This window comes from Electrona antarctica, assembly GCF_951216825.1.
Source record: "Electrona antarctica genome assembly, chromosome: 12".
NCBI lineage: Eukaryota > Metazoa > Chordata > Actinopteri > Myctophiformes > Myctophidae > Electrona > Electrona antarctica.
The window spans coordinates 28,879,194-28,894,442 of NC_136793.1; positions in this window are offsets into that span (position 1 = coordinate 28,879,194).

Genomic DNA, 15,249 nt, shown 5'->3' on the forward strand with positions numbered 1-15,249 from the left:
TCTCCTCTCTCTCTCTCTCTCTCTCTCTCTCTCTGTCTGTCCTAGGTAATCTCTAGAAGTTATGGGGAAGGTGTACGGGTCATGCTTACTTTGGAAACCTCCCCCTCTTCATCTCTCTTTATCTGACACACCTCTTTGTTATTCTTTGTGCTTTAGTATCTATGAGCATGTACACAAACTTGAGTCATATTTCACTGTGGCCGATCACTCACCAGGTTAAAAGGAATATAATATGTGATGTCATTATGGGATTAGTCCAACACTGAGTGTTTTCGGTAGCTCCCGCATTACAAACGTTAGAGGCGAGGAAACAACACGCACGCACGCACGCACGCACGCACGCACGCACGCACACACACACACACACACACACACACACACACACACACACACACACACACACACACACACACACACACACACGCACACACACACATTCTGTGACCTGCATGTATGACTCAATGTTTATTTACCTTAATGTTTAACCCCCCTATTTTATCATTTAAAAGAGATCGCTGATCTACAAGCTCACAATGCTCACAAGAAAAATCTTTAAGCATTAAAAAAATAGTTTTAAAGAGAAATATTCTCTTATGGGGCTCCTGGCACACATAATCTTTTCAGATGGGGGTCTGCGGCCAAATACATATAGGCCTACATTTAGGGTAACCTGACTCCGCCAGATGGGGCAGCAGAGAGTACACTGGTTTCCCCCCTCCTGCTCCCATCTGGGAACTCTCAGGCAGACTTGATGCCCGGCCACAAAACGGCCTGGCCAATCAGCAGCAGCTAGAGGCGGGATAGCTGCTGCTGATTGGCCAGGCCGTTTTGTGGCCGGGCATCAAGTCTGCCTGAGAGTTCCCAGATGGGAGCAGGAGGGGGGACTCTCTGCTGCCCCATCTGGCGGAGTCAGGTTACATTTAGAGGTCCTTGACATGAAAATGTTTGATAACCACTGGACTAGATAGTAATCAAATATCAGTGCCCAGTTGCACCAGTGATCTGGGTTTCACTGTTTGTTGGGCAAATTGATTGATCAGATGTTTCAAAAAACAAAACTGAATCCTGACATGAACTCTGATGACACATGGCATACTGATGATATGGAGTCAATTGAGCTTGTTTTTCTCTCTTTTCCTTTTCCTTTTTGAGTGGTGTAAACCACTCCTACAACTGGCTTTGTTAGTTTACGTGTCTGTTCGTACCAAAAAATGAGCATGGTTGCTATGGTCACCCAGTTCACACGGGTGTGATTTCATTACGTCAGACATTACGTCAGACCACAGTTGATCAGTCTATATAAGACCTTACACCACTCAGTTCACACGGGTGTGATTTTTTTTCTTTACTACTTATGCTACTACATTGTCTGAAGCCATACAAAAATAAGAATTACTCTTATGGCATGTTCCTGTGCACAAGATGTAACAATAAAGAACAACCTTGAACATTCCAGAAACTATGTTCCCACTTTGAGCAGATGAACATTTTGTATCCAAGCATTACTATTTACAATCCCACTGACTATCCCTCTAACAAAAACCCAATTTATGGGTTGCGAGTAGATGTTTTACAATGTTTTTAAATTATTATTTTAAATGACTAAAACATCAGAAATCTACTTTGTTTTTTTTCTTCTTTTTCTTTTCTTTTTTCTTTTTTTCTTTTTTCTCCTTACTGAAACCTGGGTCCCACCCGGTGACTCAACATCTTTCTCCGAACTCCTACCCCCCGACCGTTCTTTTTTCAGCACTCCAAGAACAACTAGCACCGGAGGGGGCTTAGCCTCAATTTTTAAAAACAATATCCACTGCTCCCTGATTCAGCCCATTGCTACTTATTTAAGCTTTGAATTACAATCCTTTGAGCTAAAAATGTCCCCCCCCCGTGCTTTGCTCACCAAAGGTAAAATTTGTATAAATGAGTTTGCTGATTTCCTGTCACGTACTATAATAAATTACAATCATTGTCTATTCCTGGGCGACTACAATGTGCACATTTGCTGTGAATCCAAACCCCTTGTCAAGGATTTCTTGTATCACGATTTTGTAACCCATTTTTCACCCCTGTGTCAATTATCTAATCATGTGATCCTGGGCTCTACACACCCTCCGCCAACCTGGGGAGAGCAACGAACTTGAACTCATGCTTCCTTCATGCATGAGTGTCCAAGTCGCTCCTTTACACCTGACAGGGGGGAGTTTCCCTGGTTGGACGTAGCGCGTGGAAGGAACACGTTATTCCAACCAGTTCCTTTCCCCTCCATCAGGCGCCCCAGCTGGCCAGGGGGAGGCAGTTTAGAGACCAGGATTACTGCATGTTTTTGTGAGGGTACCTACCCAGGGGACACAGGGAGAACATGCAAACTCCACACAGAAAGGCCTTTTTGCCAACCCCACCTCGGGTATGGGCACTGATGACGCGGAGGAGAGGACACGCCGCCAGCGCCCACAGCATCCCGAGCGGGAATCGAACCCCTGCAGGACCTTCTAGCTGTGAGGCGACAGCACTACCAACTGTGCCACCGTGCCCATGTCAAGAATTTCTTAAATCTCACTGATTAATTTAACCTCACTCAGTCTGTAACAAATCCCACCCATGAAAAGGGACGCATTTTGGACCTCATCTTCCCCTATTCACTGCAACAATTCCTTGCTCATCAGTCATCACTTAAACCCACTGATCCAGTACGGCGTTTTGTTGAATGGCTCTAGAGAGACTGTGTACCAATTTGCGTGATGTTTGGACAAAATCTGTAGGTGTACTGTCCAAAAACTTGTTTTTCACAAAGCGGCCTCCTGGTGGCGCTATAACCGGCCGTTCTGGAAATTCTGGGACAGAGGTTCATCGTTGGCATCCAGGGAGTGTGTGTGCATCCAGGGAGGGAGTGTGTGTCTTCGGCCTGGTGGAGACAATAACACTCCCACTGCGGAGGTGCTCCTCAAGAATTTCAACTCAATATGCACTCACATTTTAGACAATATCGCTCCTCTCAGGCTAAAACGCACTAATGCACTTTCTGAGCCATGGCTGAACGACACCACTAGAGCTCTCATCTCAGGCGTTCCTCCAGGCGAGAGATGTTGGAATAAAGACAAATTCCATGTCAACCTGGAAATATTACGTGACTGCCTTGCCACAATGCCGTACGGCTCTCCCTAGGCCCTCTGGCATCCAACATAAGCGATTCCGCTAGAAATCTGGGTGTCCTCTTCGACAACCGCATGAACCTGGAATCCCATGTTAAAAAGGTCACCCAGTCCTGTTTCTTTCACCTCCGTAATATCTCAAAAATCAAACCAGTCCTCACTCCCCAAGACTTAGAAAAAATCATCCATGCTTTCATCTCCTCCCGCCTCGACTATTGTAACGGTCTCTACACCACCCTCAGTTCCTCCTCCATCCATAAACTTCAACTAGTACAGAATACAGCTGCCAGGATCCTCACAAACACACACCGCAGATCTCACATCACTCCCGTCCTTGCTGCACTCCATTGGTTGCCAGTCAAATCCAGGATCAATTACAAAATTCTCTTAATAACTTATAAGGCATTACACGGACTGGCTCCACTATACATCTCTGAACTACTGCATTCAAAGCCAAATACACGTTCCCTCAGGTCCTCTGATAAAGGCCTTCTGTCCATTCCAGCAACTAGGCTCAAAACAAAGGGTGACCGTGCATTTGCAGTGGTTGCCCCCACTTTGTGGAATGCCCTGCCCTTTGTACTAAAAAATGCACAGTCTGTCGACGGTTTTAAGAACTTGCTAAAAACGTTTTTATTTCGTCAGCACTTTATTTTATGATGTATTTTTACTTGATTTATTTGCTTTTCAATGTTTTACCTCTTATTGTTGATGTATCTCTACTTGTTTTATTTGCATTTCATTGTTTTATCTTCTATTGTTAACATGATTGTTTTACCTTGTTGTACAGCACTTTGTAACACTGTTTTGAAAAGTGCTCTATAAATAAAATGTACTTACTTACTTACATATCAAAGAGCCGTAAAGTAAAGGCTGCTAAATCAGCCTTTATATCCGCTATACTGTCTCTAACAACAGCCACAAACCCCAGGTGCTTTTTAACATTTTTAACTCTCTTATAAATCCCTGCGATGTCTCTCCTATCACCCCATCTCTCACCCTTTGCAATAATTTCCAAGCATTTTTCATTGAGAAAATTTCAGATGTCAGGTCGCTGCATATAGTGCATACCTTCACTGCCCCACCCCCTGCATCTCTACACTGCCCTGCTACTCTCGACCATTTCACACAGGTATCTCTTTCCTCTCTCTCTGACATCATCTCCCATCTCCGGCCCACAAACTGCCCCACAGACAGCATCCCCCCCCCCCCCCCCCTGCCTTCTCAAAGAAGAATTACAGCACGGAAACATCCCTCTTAAAAGTTTTTAATGACCTAATTTTAACAGTTGATTCAGGTAGCCCCGCCATATTCGTTTTGTTGGACCTCTCAGCGGCCTTCGACACGGTCGACCACAGAATCCTGCTTTCACGCCTAGAAAACCAGGTTGGCATCTCCGGCACGGCCCTGACCTGGTTCAGATCCTATCTGACGGATAGGACGTTCTCTGTCCAGTTTGGTGACTTTTCATCACCCGCAGCCCCCCTCACATGTGGGGTACCCCAGGGCTCTATTTTGGCCCCTCTACTATTCCTCCTATATATGCTCCCCCTCGGTCCCATTCTCTCCACGATATATACTTCCACTGTTACGCTGATGACATATACAAATTTACATGCCTCTCAGACCCAACAGCAATAATTCCTTTGAGCCCCTGACTAACTGTCTTAATGACATAAAAACTTGGATGGATGCAAATTTCCTACATTTAAACAACAAAACTGAGATCATCATCTTTGGTCATAACCCCACCCTTCCTGTCAACACCCTGGGCCCCCTCTCATCCAATATCCACACCAGCACAAAGAACCTTGGCAACATATATTTTCTCTTCTCCCCTTTATTTATTTCTTGGAATAACTACACGATGGGAACTATGCGAAAAAACATTCACCCACTCTTATAGTTATACTAAAACTTGTGATGTGACAATAGTTGATTTTGTTTCTAAACAGTATGGATGTTATCCCATGCATGTCCACTAGATGGTGGAAGCTAATATAATAACTGATACTTGCCCAAAGAGATCTGGTGCTGGGCTTAAAAGCTTGTAGAAAAAACAGAGAGCCTGAGAGAGAAACTAAAAGAAAGATTGTGATACTAACACACACCTTCACATTCACAGACAGTCTCTCCATTCATTACAATGAATTGGTGATACTAGCTCTTCCTCTGAAGATCTTACCAGGGAAGGTCAGTGTAACTGGAAGATCACAGTTACACAGATGATTGATTGATTTATGTGTATTTGGGAGGCAATGTTTATTTTTGAGGGCCCATGACTAGTTTTGAGTGTTTGTGTAAACACAAACATTGATGACAAAAATGAGTACGCAAATTATGATTGGCCAGAATGAGATGATGTGTGATGATGTATGAAAAGAGCGCCCCTCACTTCACACGGGTGTGTTTTTGTCTGTGTCTGTACTCAAATAGACATAGGGACAAACACACATCCGTACTCATAGACATACATACGGACAGACACACATAGCTGTTCATTGGAGCGGTCAGGCACCGCTCAACCAAAAAGACAGGCAGAGAGAATGAAGGGAGGCAGAGAAGCATGGAATACACTGGGCCGAGGTGTGCCCCAGTCTCCTGATGAACCTCCCCAGCTTCACCATGCCAGCAATGATCTGATGACAGCAGATCTTCTTTCAAAGTTCTCTTCATTTGTGTACAGGACCAGAAATCACCTGCTTAATGCCTAATTGCCTATACTGTAGGTATAGTATAATCACTCATACAGTAATTACTTGTGCAAGCAGAGTGCACAAGTACTGTGGTTGGCTGCGTATATGTAGGCCTGTCCTCGGTGGTCCCTGATTGGCTGTTGATGGTGATGTAATTAAGATATGTTTCAATGTTTGAATGACGTAATGAAGTCACACCCGTGTGAACTGGGTGACCATAGCAACCATGCTCATTTTTGAGTGGTGTAAACCACTCCTACAACTGGCTTTTGTGTGCAGAAAAAAATGAGCATGGTTGCTATGTTCAAAATAATTTCTGACGTAATTAAATCACACCCGGGTGAACTGGATGACCGTAGCAACCATGGTCATTTTCTCTGCACAAAAAAAGCCAGTTGTGAAATCACATCCAGGTGTGATTTCATTACGTCAGATCAGAGCTGATCAGGCTATATAATACCTTACCTTATATAATACCTCACATCGGACAAAAACTCCAGCTGAATCAACTTCATGGTCACAAATCATCACATCAGAAGACGAGTCTACCTAGCCAAAGATCTTTAACGTCAGACATTACGTCAGACCACAGCTGATCATGCTATATAAAACCTTACACCACTCAGTTCACACGGGTGTGATTTTTTTTGGTACGAACAGACACGGGTACATTTTTTTTGGTACGAACAGACACGGGTACAAAGCCAGTTGTTGGAGTGGTTTACACCACTCAAAAACAACTTAATACTTTCTAAGGTTAATATGAGCATCAAAGCCAATCATCAGCAAATGTTTGTGTTCACACAAACCCTCAAAGCTGGGCATAGGAGGGGCTAGCATACATCCATCCATCCATCTTCAACCGCTACAATCTGTAGTCGAGTCGCTGGGGCAACAGCTCCACCAGAGTGTTCCAGACTTTCCTCCAACTGCGCCTTGGTCTGCCCTGGGGTCTCCTCCCAGTGGGACGTGCCTCAAGGACCTCCCTAGGAAGACGCCCGAGAGGCATCCTAACCAGATGCCCGAACCAACTAAGCTGGCTCCTTTCCAGGCGAAGAAGCAGCGACTCTACTCCGAGTCTCTCTCGTGTGACTGAACTTCTCACCCTATCTCTAAGGGAGATGCCAGCCACCCTCCTATGTCCAGCTGTTGGTGTGTGTAACCCAAATTTTGTCCTAACACAAACATTAAATGCCATTGACAATGAATGGACAATTTTAAGTGTTTGTGTAAACAAACAATGCGTAACACAAACATTGAAGACGAAGGTGAGGATGCAAATTCTGATTGGCCGGAATGAGATGATGTATGATGATGTACGATGATAAGAGAGCCCCTCACTTAGTCACTTCAGGGTGTGATTTTATTTCTTTAAAACCTTGCACAATCTGTTTTCATAGTGATACCAATAAATAGGAATCAATACTACCTTGAACATAATTGATTGATTTATCATAAAAATAAGCATTCTCTGCACACTGCACAGGGCCAATCTATCTGACCACTTAACACGGTATAGTCTTTGGCTGTCAGACCACAAACAAGATTTTCAAGTCGGTCCTGATCCAGAAAAGGTTGAGAACTACTACAAACTCAAACTACATCACTGCTATATGGGGTGTATTTTTGTACTTTCTTGTCTCTTCTTCTTCTTCTCCTTCACAGTTAATCAGTGTGGTGTTTTGTGGTCTGTGCACTGTGGTCAGGTATACTGTCCCATGATGTTTCATTTATGTGCCACCATGCTGGTGTAGTTCCTAGTTTTTTCAACACATCACACAACAACCACTAGGTAGTGCTGATGCATCATGTTACAGAGACCCATTCCACATAGCTGCTACCCAGGCAGGAAGGAGCTTAGGTGGGTTCACAATGTTTGGCTGACATCTAATGTATTTTTTGTTTAAACAAACTAGCACACTAGCAACGTTTTTATTCATGGCCTGTATAAATAAAGGCTAAATAAGTTAACTAAATTATACAGAATGTAAAATAGTAAAATGTGTAAACTGATTAATGTAATAATGTACATTATGTAAATCACTTAAGAACATAAACCAGCCAACTTCAACGTTGTTCCCGAAGGGCAATTGGTTTTGCAGCATAGAGTGGAAGAAAAAAAATATGAAGTCAAATTAGTAAGAGTAGCACAGACTCAGCAGCACTGCATCATCAAGCATAAGCATCGGAACAGCAATAAGATCCATCTAATGATGATGATTAACCTGTCAACCTCCAATATAGGAGCCTAGTAGGCCAGACCTACTCATGCAAGCTACCTCATGTTCCCTGCATTGAGGAGGCTATGAGCAGCTGTGGATTTGCTAGGGGTGATGGAGGAGAAAATCCACGCCTCTGCTTTTGACACCATATTTTTACCCCGTTATCCCTATTTTACCTTAAGATCTAGTTTAAGGGAGGGAGGACTGGCCAACGGGTGGGTGGGTTGGCGGGAGCACCTCTGACGTCACTCTGACTCAGACATATCCATAAACCCCATGCACCCAGGACCACTGCCACATCACTTTGACTCAGACATGACCATAAACATATACCCAATAGTGCTGTGCCCTCTGCCGAGTTGTTCGCATCTGCAGTTGTCCAGAGCCACCGATCCCAACAATATGCCATAAATGGGCAAGCGAATATACATGGTATGGGACACTAATGACATCTTGGATCTCCATAAATGGGCATAAGGGACACAGGTAGACAGACCGATACAGAGATCTCCATATATGGACACAAAAGGGACAAATACAGATACTCTGACAAAGTCCCCGACACTATGACTCAGACATATCCGTCGGTCGGCAAAGTAAATGTGATTCCATGCAGTCATTGTGGAACATGTCAAGTTTCCTTAGGAAGAAAAATCATTATTGAGCTCTCCTACAAACCATTTCAGTATTACATTCAAAAGATAAATTGTTTTGAACCCAAGTATTTCTAGCTGATAACAGGTTCCACCTCTTGACCCTCAATGCCGGTGCCCTGAGTGGGGGGAGGATGGTGTCTGAAGTCAAAGTTATTTTGTCCTTCAATTTGTCTTGATTCATCATCATGGAGGAGACTGCACTGTAACTTTGTCATCTGAAAACTTCAGGATTGCTTCTCAAACTGAGACAGTCTACCGGTATATGTGGACATATAGTCGTCTGTATTCCATATATAAAGTAGTGGTGAGAGAACATACCCCTGGGCTAAACATGGATGAAGAGAGATCACCTGACATGCACTCATTCACCCACACCCTCTGGGCTTCTGTTGGAGACTGGCCACTGCATGGGGAATCTAGATCTATTTTTGTGTCCAAAACAACTCCACAACCACTCGACTTGTAAAGGCATGTAGCATTGCCTTTGTGGTGTTGAGACTTTGCACGTGAACATGATTCGATCACTCAGGATGAGGTTTAATTTCAGTGGCAGCCATTTTAACATTCATCCCATAAATATCCTGCACTTGTTTTGGTGGAAGAGTGTAGAAAATCTACAATATCAACATGACCATAATGACTAGTGGCAATGATTGATACAGATATATCTGTCTTTGGGATTACCTGGTTCTCAGTCTAAATGGGTTCACAAACCTTTCAACCACGATTCACGACCCCAAAATAATGGCTCACGACCCCAACCTGATGCACATAAGCATGCACGTTTGGTGTGCATTTGTCCGCACATGTAAAGTATTAAGCCTATAGGGCTATGTAGGTTTTGTTAGAATTATGGTTAAAATGTATTCGTATTCTTTTTATAATGTATTTCACTCATTCTGTTGAATTTTATTCAGGTGTGTAATTTTTGTTTATAATTTCTTTATGACCCAAAATAATTTGGTGACCCCAACTTTGGGAACCCCACTCTAAACAGGGTTTTAAAAACCATGTGATTACATTCTTGTAGAAAGTTAGAGTCTAAATCAAAAAAATATAAATATTATGCTCATGGTTTGGGGTTCAAACCATTGTTCTTCATGAATTTTAATTCAATTACACAAAGCTCTTCTTCTATATGTTGGAAACTCCCATGAGTGCTCACTGCTGCGATTCAATCTGTGAACTGGGATCTGTGGATCCCAGGTCATGCTTTTGAGGGCTACAGTCAATTTGATGTAGCATCCACATGTTGAGATTGTTGTTTTTCTTCATTAAGCTTTTTGAAGATTTTTTTTTTTAAATGGCAGGTTTGGATGGAGATTTGATTTAGGCCAGATTAAACGGACTCTAGCTGGGTAATTTGCATTTGGATGCATGTTTCAAGTGACATCAAACCGTTTTTCTCAGGACAGTAGAGACTGGAGAACTATACTTTTTAATAAAAAAATGTCTTTCACTGTGATACTATTAACACGTTAGTGTTCAAATGTGTTGGCAAAAACTGTCAAAATATAGCACATCTCCCCAAACTGTTCATGACCTATGGACAACATGGTTCTGGAACCGTTCGTTCCCATGGCTACTTACGTACTTACTTCCCCACACAGTCACTGGATGTCCTTGTGGTTCAGTGTACAAGGGCAACTAGCACAAGTTCACAATTTATGTGAGTCAAACCTCACAGCCTTCAACACATGCATGCTATTAGTCTGTCTTTGTTCATACGTGTACTCTCCATTTTACCCAAGATGTTGGAAACAGTTATCAGAGAGATACTCATTATTTTTGAAAGTGCATGTATTTTAATTGCTCCATGCATGATGCAGGCTGTGCTCCCAGAATGCTCAGACTTGTGAGACATTCACCAGATTTGTACAGACACAAGGCTCCATAATTGCACTCTTCCATTCAATAGCACTGCATGTGCGTCACAGCAAACGTCACATCAGAGCGGTACATGGGGAGAGGACATTGGGGAGAGAGGACAGAGTGAGGGGAGGAGAGCGCACCTCATAACTGTGTTTATTGCTGCTCACTGGCATATGCAATATCATCTCTCCCTTCCTCTCTGTTTTGCTCCCTGTCATTCTGTCTCACACAGTATGGAGTCTGATACAGAGATACAGTGGAGCAGAGAGATGAGAGCAGGAGTGCTGTAGCAGTTCTACCTCTATAGTCCAGTGACTCAGGTGTGTGAGACTGATTTATTCTTGTATTTGAAATGAGTCCAAGAGTAAGAGCCCTAGCAGCAGTGACTGACTGACTGGTTTAAGGCCTTATAGCCTTCGCTGTAAGATGGCAGCTTATTGATTCAGGCCTGTCTTGGCTGTAAGCCCCACATGGTTATGAATTATAGCCTAATGATTTAATAAGGTGACGCTTGGTCTAGTACACAGCAGCTAAAGACCCAATGATTGGTGGTGGAAACCTGGGGCTCCAACGTGTCCCTTTGCCCTCTCTCTCCCAAATCTGTCCCTCAGATGTTTATTGGGCACTAGTATATCAAGTATCAAGTTACCAAGTAGCCCTGTCTACGTTTCTGGACTAATCATATACTGTAGGCTAGAAGAAAGTTTAGCTTTTTATTTCAAAAATAGTAGATTGGAGGGTTGTAGAGAAACATAATCTGTAATTTCACTCATCTTTAACTTCTATGGATATGCATAAGAGGGCGAGGTATAAAAATAATTTAAATTGTATTCATAGCCCTATGGTGATGATGGATCTTATGATTATGATATTCATTCACCTCAGGCTGTGAAGTTGTTTATTTAAGATCATAATAATTGGTATAGGCCTATTCTTGATAGATTAGGAAAACCTACCTCTCATCTCATTCCTACTCACTCAGCTTTGAGGTTACTCGCCCCTCAGGGATGTTGTAGTGTAGGCTACCTCAGGTTGAGGTTACTCACCCCTCAGGGATGCTGTAGTGTAGTGTAGGCTACCTCAGGTTGAGGTTACTCACCCCTCAGGGATGCTGTAGTGTAGGCTACCTCTGGTTGAGGTTACTCGCCCCTCAGGGATGCTGTAGTGTAGGCTACCTCTGGTTGAGGTTACTCGCCCCTCAGGGATGCTGTAGTGTAGGCTACCTCGGGTTGAGGTTACCCCCCCCCCTCAGGGATGCTGTAGTGTAGGCTACCTCGGGTTGAGGTTACTCACCCCTCAGGGATGCTGTAGTGTAGTGTAGGCTACCTCGGGTTGAGGTTACTCACCCCTCAGGGATGCTGTAGTGTAGTGTAGGCTACCTCAGGTTGAGGTTACTCGCCCCTCAGGGATGTTGTAGTGTAGTGTAGGCTACCTCGGGTTGAGGTTACTCACCCCTCAGGGATGCTGTAGTGTAGGCTACCTCGGGTTGAGGTTACTCACCCCTCAGGGATGCTGTAGTGTAGTGTAGGCTACCTCAGGTTGAGGTTACTCTCCCCTCAGGGATGCTGTAGTGTAGGCTACCTCGGGTTGAGGTTACTCTCCCCTCAGGGATGCTGTAGTGTAGGCTACCTCGGGTTGAGGTTACTCACCCCTCAGGGATGCTGTAGTGTAGGCTACCTCTGGTTGAGGTTACTCGCCCCTCAGGGATGCTGTAGTGTAGGCTACCTCTGGTTGAGGTTACTCGCCCCTCAGGGATGCTGTAGTGTAGGCTACTTCGGGTTGAGGTTACCCCCCCCCTCAGGGATGCTGTAGTGTAGGCTACCTCGGGTTGAGGTTACTCACCCCTCAGGGATGCTGTAGTGTAGTGTAGGCTACCTCGGGTTGAGGTTACTCACCCCTCAGGGATGCTGTAGTGTAGTGTAGGCTACCTCGGGTTGAGGTTACTCGCCCCTCAGGGATGCTGTAGTGTAGGCTACCTCTGGTTGAGGTTACTCGCCCCTCAGGGATGCTGTAGTGTAGGCTACCTCGGGTTGAGGTTACCCCCCCCCCCCCCCCTCAGGGATGCTGTAGTGTAGGCTACCTCGGGTTGAGGTTACTCACCCCTCAGGGATGCTGTAGTGTAGTGTAGGCTACCTCGGGTTGAGGTTACTCACCCCTCAGGGATGCTGTAGTGTAGTGTAGGCTACCTCAGGTTGAGGTTACTCTCCCCTCAGGGATGCTGTAGTGTAGTGTAGGCTACCTCGGGTTGAGGTTACTCACCCCTCAGGGATGCTGTAGTGTAGTGTAGGCTACCTCGGGTTGAGCTTACTCACCCCTCAGGGATGCTGTAGTGTAGTGTAGGCTACCTCAGGTTGAGGTTACTCTCCCCTCAGGGATGCTGTAGTGTAGGCTACCTCGGGTTGAGGTTACTCTCCCCTCAGGGATGCTGTAGTGTAGTGTAGGCTACCTCGGGTTGAGGTTACTCTCCCCTCAGGGATGCTGTAGTGTAGGCTACCTCGGGTTGAGGTTACTCACCCCTCAGGGATTCTGTAATGTAGTGTAGGCTACCTCGGGTTTAGGTTACTCACCCCTCAGGAGACACACACACACACACACACACACCTTGGTAGCCACAGAAAGCTTTTGCATGTGATTGGACTGACAAGAGTCACAAGACACAGTGCACTTTTAAATTCATTGTATTCCTCATACAAAGATGCCATTGCCTGGCTCTGTATAAGGAGTATAATATGCCTTTTGTATTCTTTCTGTATTTCTGTTAGACATTGAGAGAAATTAAGATTCTCAGATTAAAAAATCAACTAACTGGTTAATCGATCGATATGGTTATCAATGAATTAATTCACCTATAACGATAATTGACAGCTATAGTTTCCTTGTTGACTGACAAAAGACTAACTGGACATGAACAGAATAATAGCCTATAGAAAATAACATATATCATATTTCATTTTAAACTAAATAACAAAAATACATGACACCAAATAGTTCTGTTGGTTCTAAAATTGTTTATTATTATTACTATTGGCTTGGAATTATTCCATTAATAACATCTGCGTGAGTGGACACACACACACACACACACACACACACACACACACACACACACACACACACACACACACACACACACACACACACACACACACACACACCAAATTATGTACAGTGTGGGTGATGCGATGTAATAGATCACATTACTGATTGGGAGGGAATTGTCCTGTCTCGCTATAGCGCACGTAGGCTACGCTTTCGCAAACATAGTGGATTTTATTTATTGCGGCGCCCCCTATGGATGCAAATGGAATTGCTTTGGGCTCTCCGTTGATTAAACCACCCTCAACATGTGGATGAAATTTGGGGTGGATTGGACATTCCGTTCGTGATTTGTGTCATTTTGTATGAAACAGGCCCCTCCCACTAACTTTGGACGCCGATTACAGCTGAACGTTATGGACTATGAAAATCGCCTGCCTGTGGTGTTTTAATCGGATAGGTCCAGAGATCATGTGTACCGATTTTTGTGAGATTTGCACAAAAGCTGTAGGTGGAAGAGCAAAAAGTGTGTTTTGAAGAAACATGGGAAAGTGACATTTTGATTTTACGACCTACGGTTCAAGAGTTATAAATTGAGGGGCACGGTGGCACAGTCGGTAGTGCTGTCGCCTCACAGCTAGAAGGTCCTGGGTTCGATTCCTGCTGGGGAAGCTGTGGGTGCTGGGGGCGTGTTCTCTCCTCCGCATCATCAGTGCCCATACCCGAGGCGGGGTTGGCGAAAGGGCCTTTCTGTGTGGAGTTTGCATGTTCTCCCCGTGTCCCCTAGGGTAGGTACCCTCACAAAAACATGCAGTAATCCTGGTCTCTAAACTGCCTCCCCCTGGCCAGCCGGGGCGCCTGATGGAGGGGAAAGGAACTGGTCGGAATAACGTGTTCCTTCCACGCGCTATGTCCGGCCGGGGAAACTCTCCCCTGTCAGGTGAAAAGAAACTGCTTAGACTCCTCATGCATAGAAGGAAGCATGAGGTCAGTCCGCTGCCCCCCCAGGTTGACAGAGGAAGTGTAGCGCCCAGGATTACATGATTAGATCATTGACACTGGGTGAAAAAATGGGTTGCAAAATCGTGGGATAAAAAAAAAAAAAAGAGTTATAAGGAAATTGTAAAGTGGGCTGTTATAGCACCACCATGAGGCCGACTGATGTAATTATTCATTACATTCATTTTAATAATTATTATGAACCTCCCCTCCAAGTGTTGTAACTGTAGCTCCGACGGTTTCTGAGAGAAAAATACTTGATAAGAGTTTTCGCATTAATTCAAATATTACTTCTTTTTTGTTTTGTTAATAATCCTCCCTACTATAGAGTGTGCTGACTAGAGACCAGCGGGTGGCGTATTTAGCCGCAGATAACCGAAGTTTAGGGTGGATTTGGGTCAATTCAATATATTATAAATTAATATTGGATAAACCGCGGGTGAAATAATGCAGGAAATAAATTAATGGCATCTATCTATATGCTTATTATAGCTTTTAAAACGCACAAAATCTCTGCGCGCGTGCGTTAGTAGTATTTTAATTACATCATTTTCCATGATCTGGCACAAATTAGCCGCCAACACAGTGGTCTCCTACAGGCAGCTAGTGAATCTGAGAG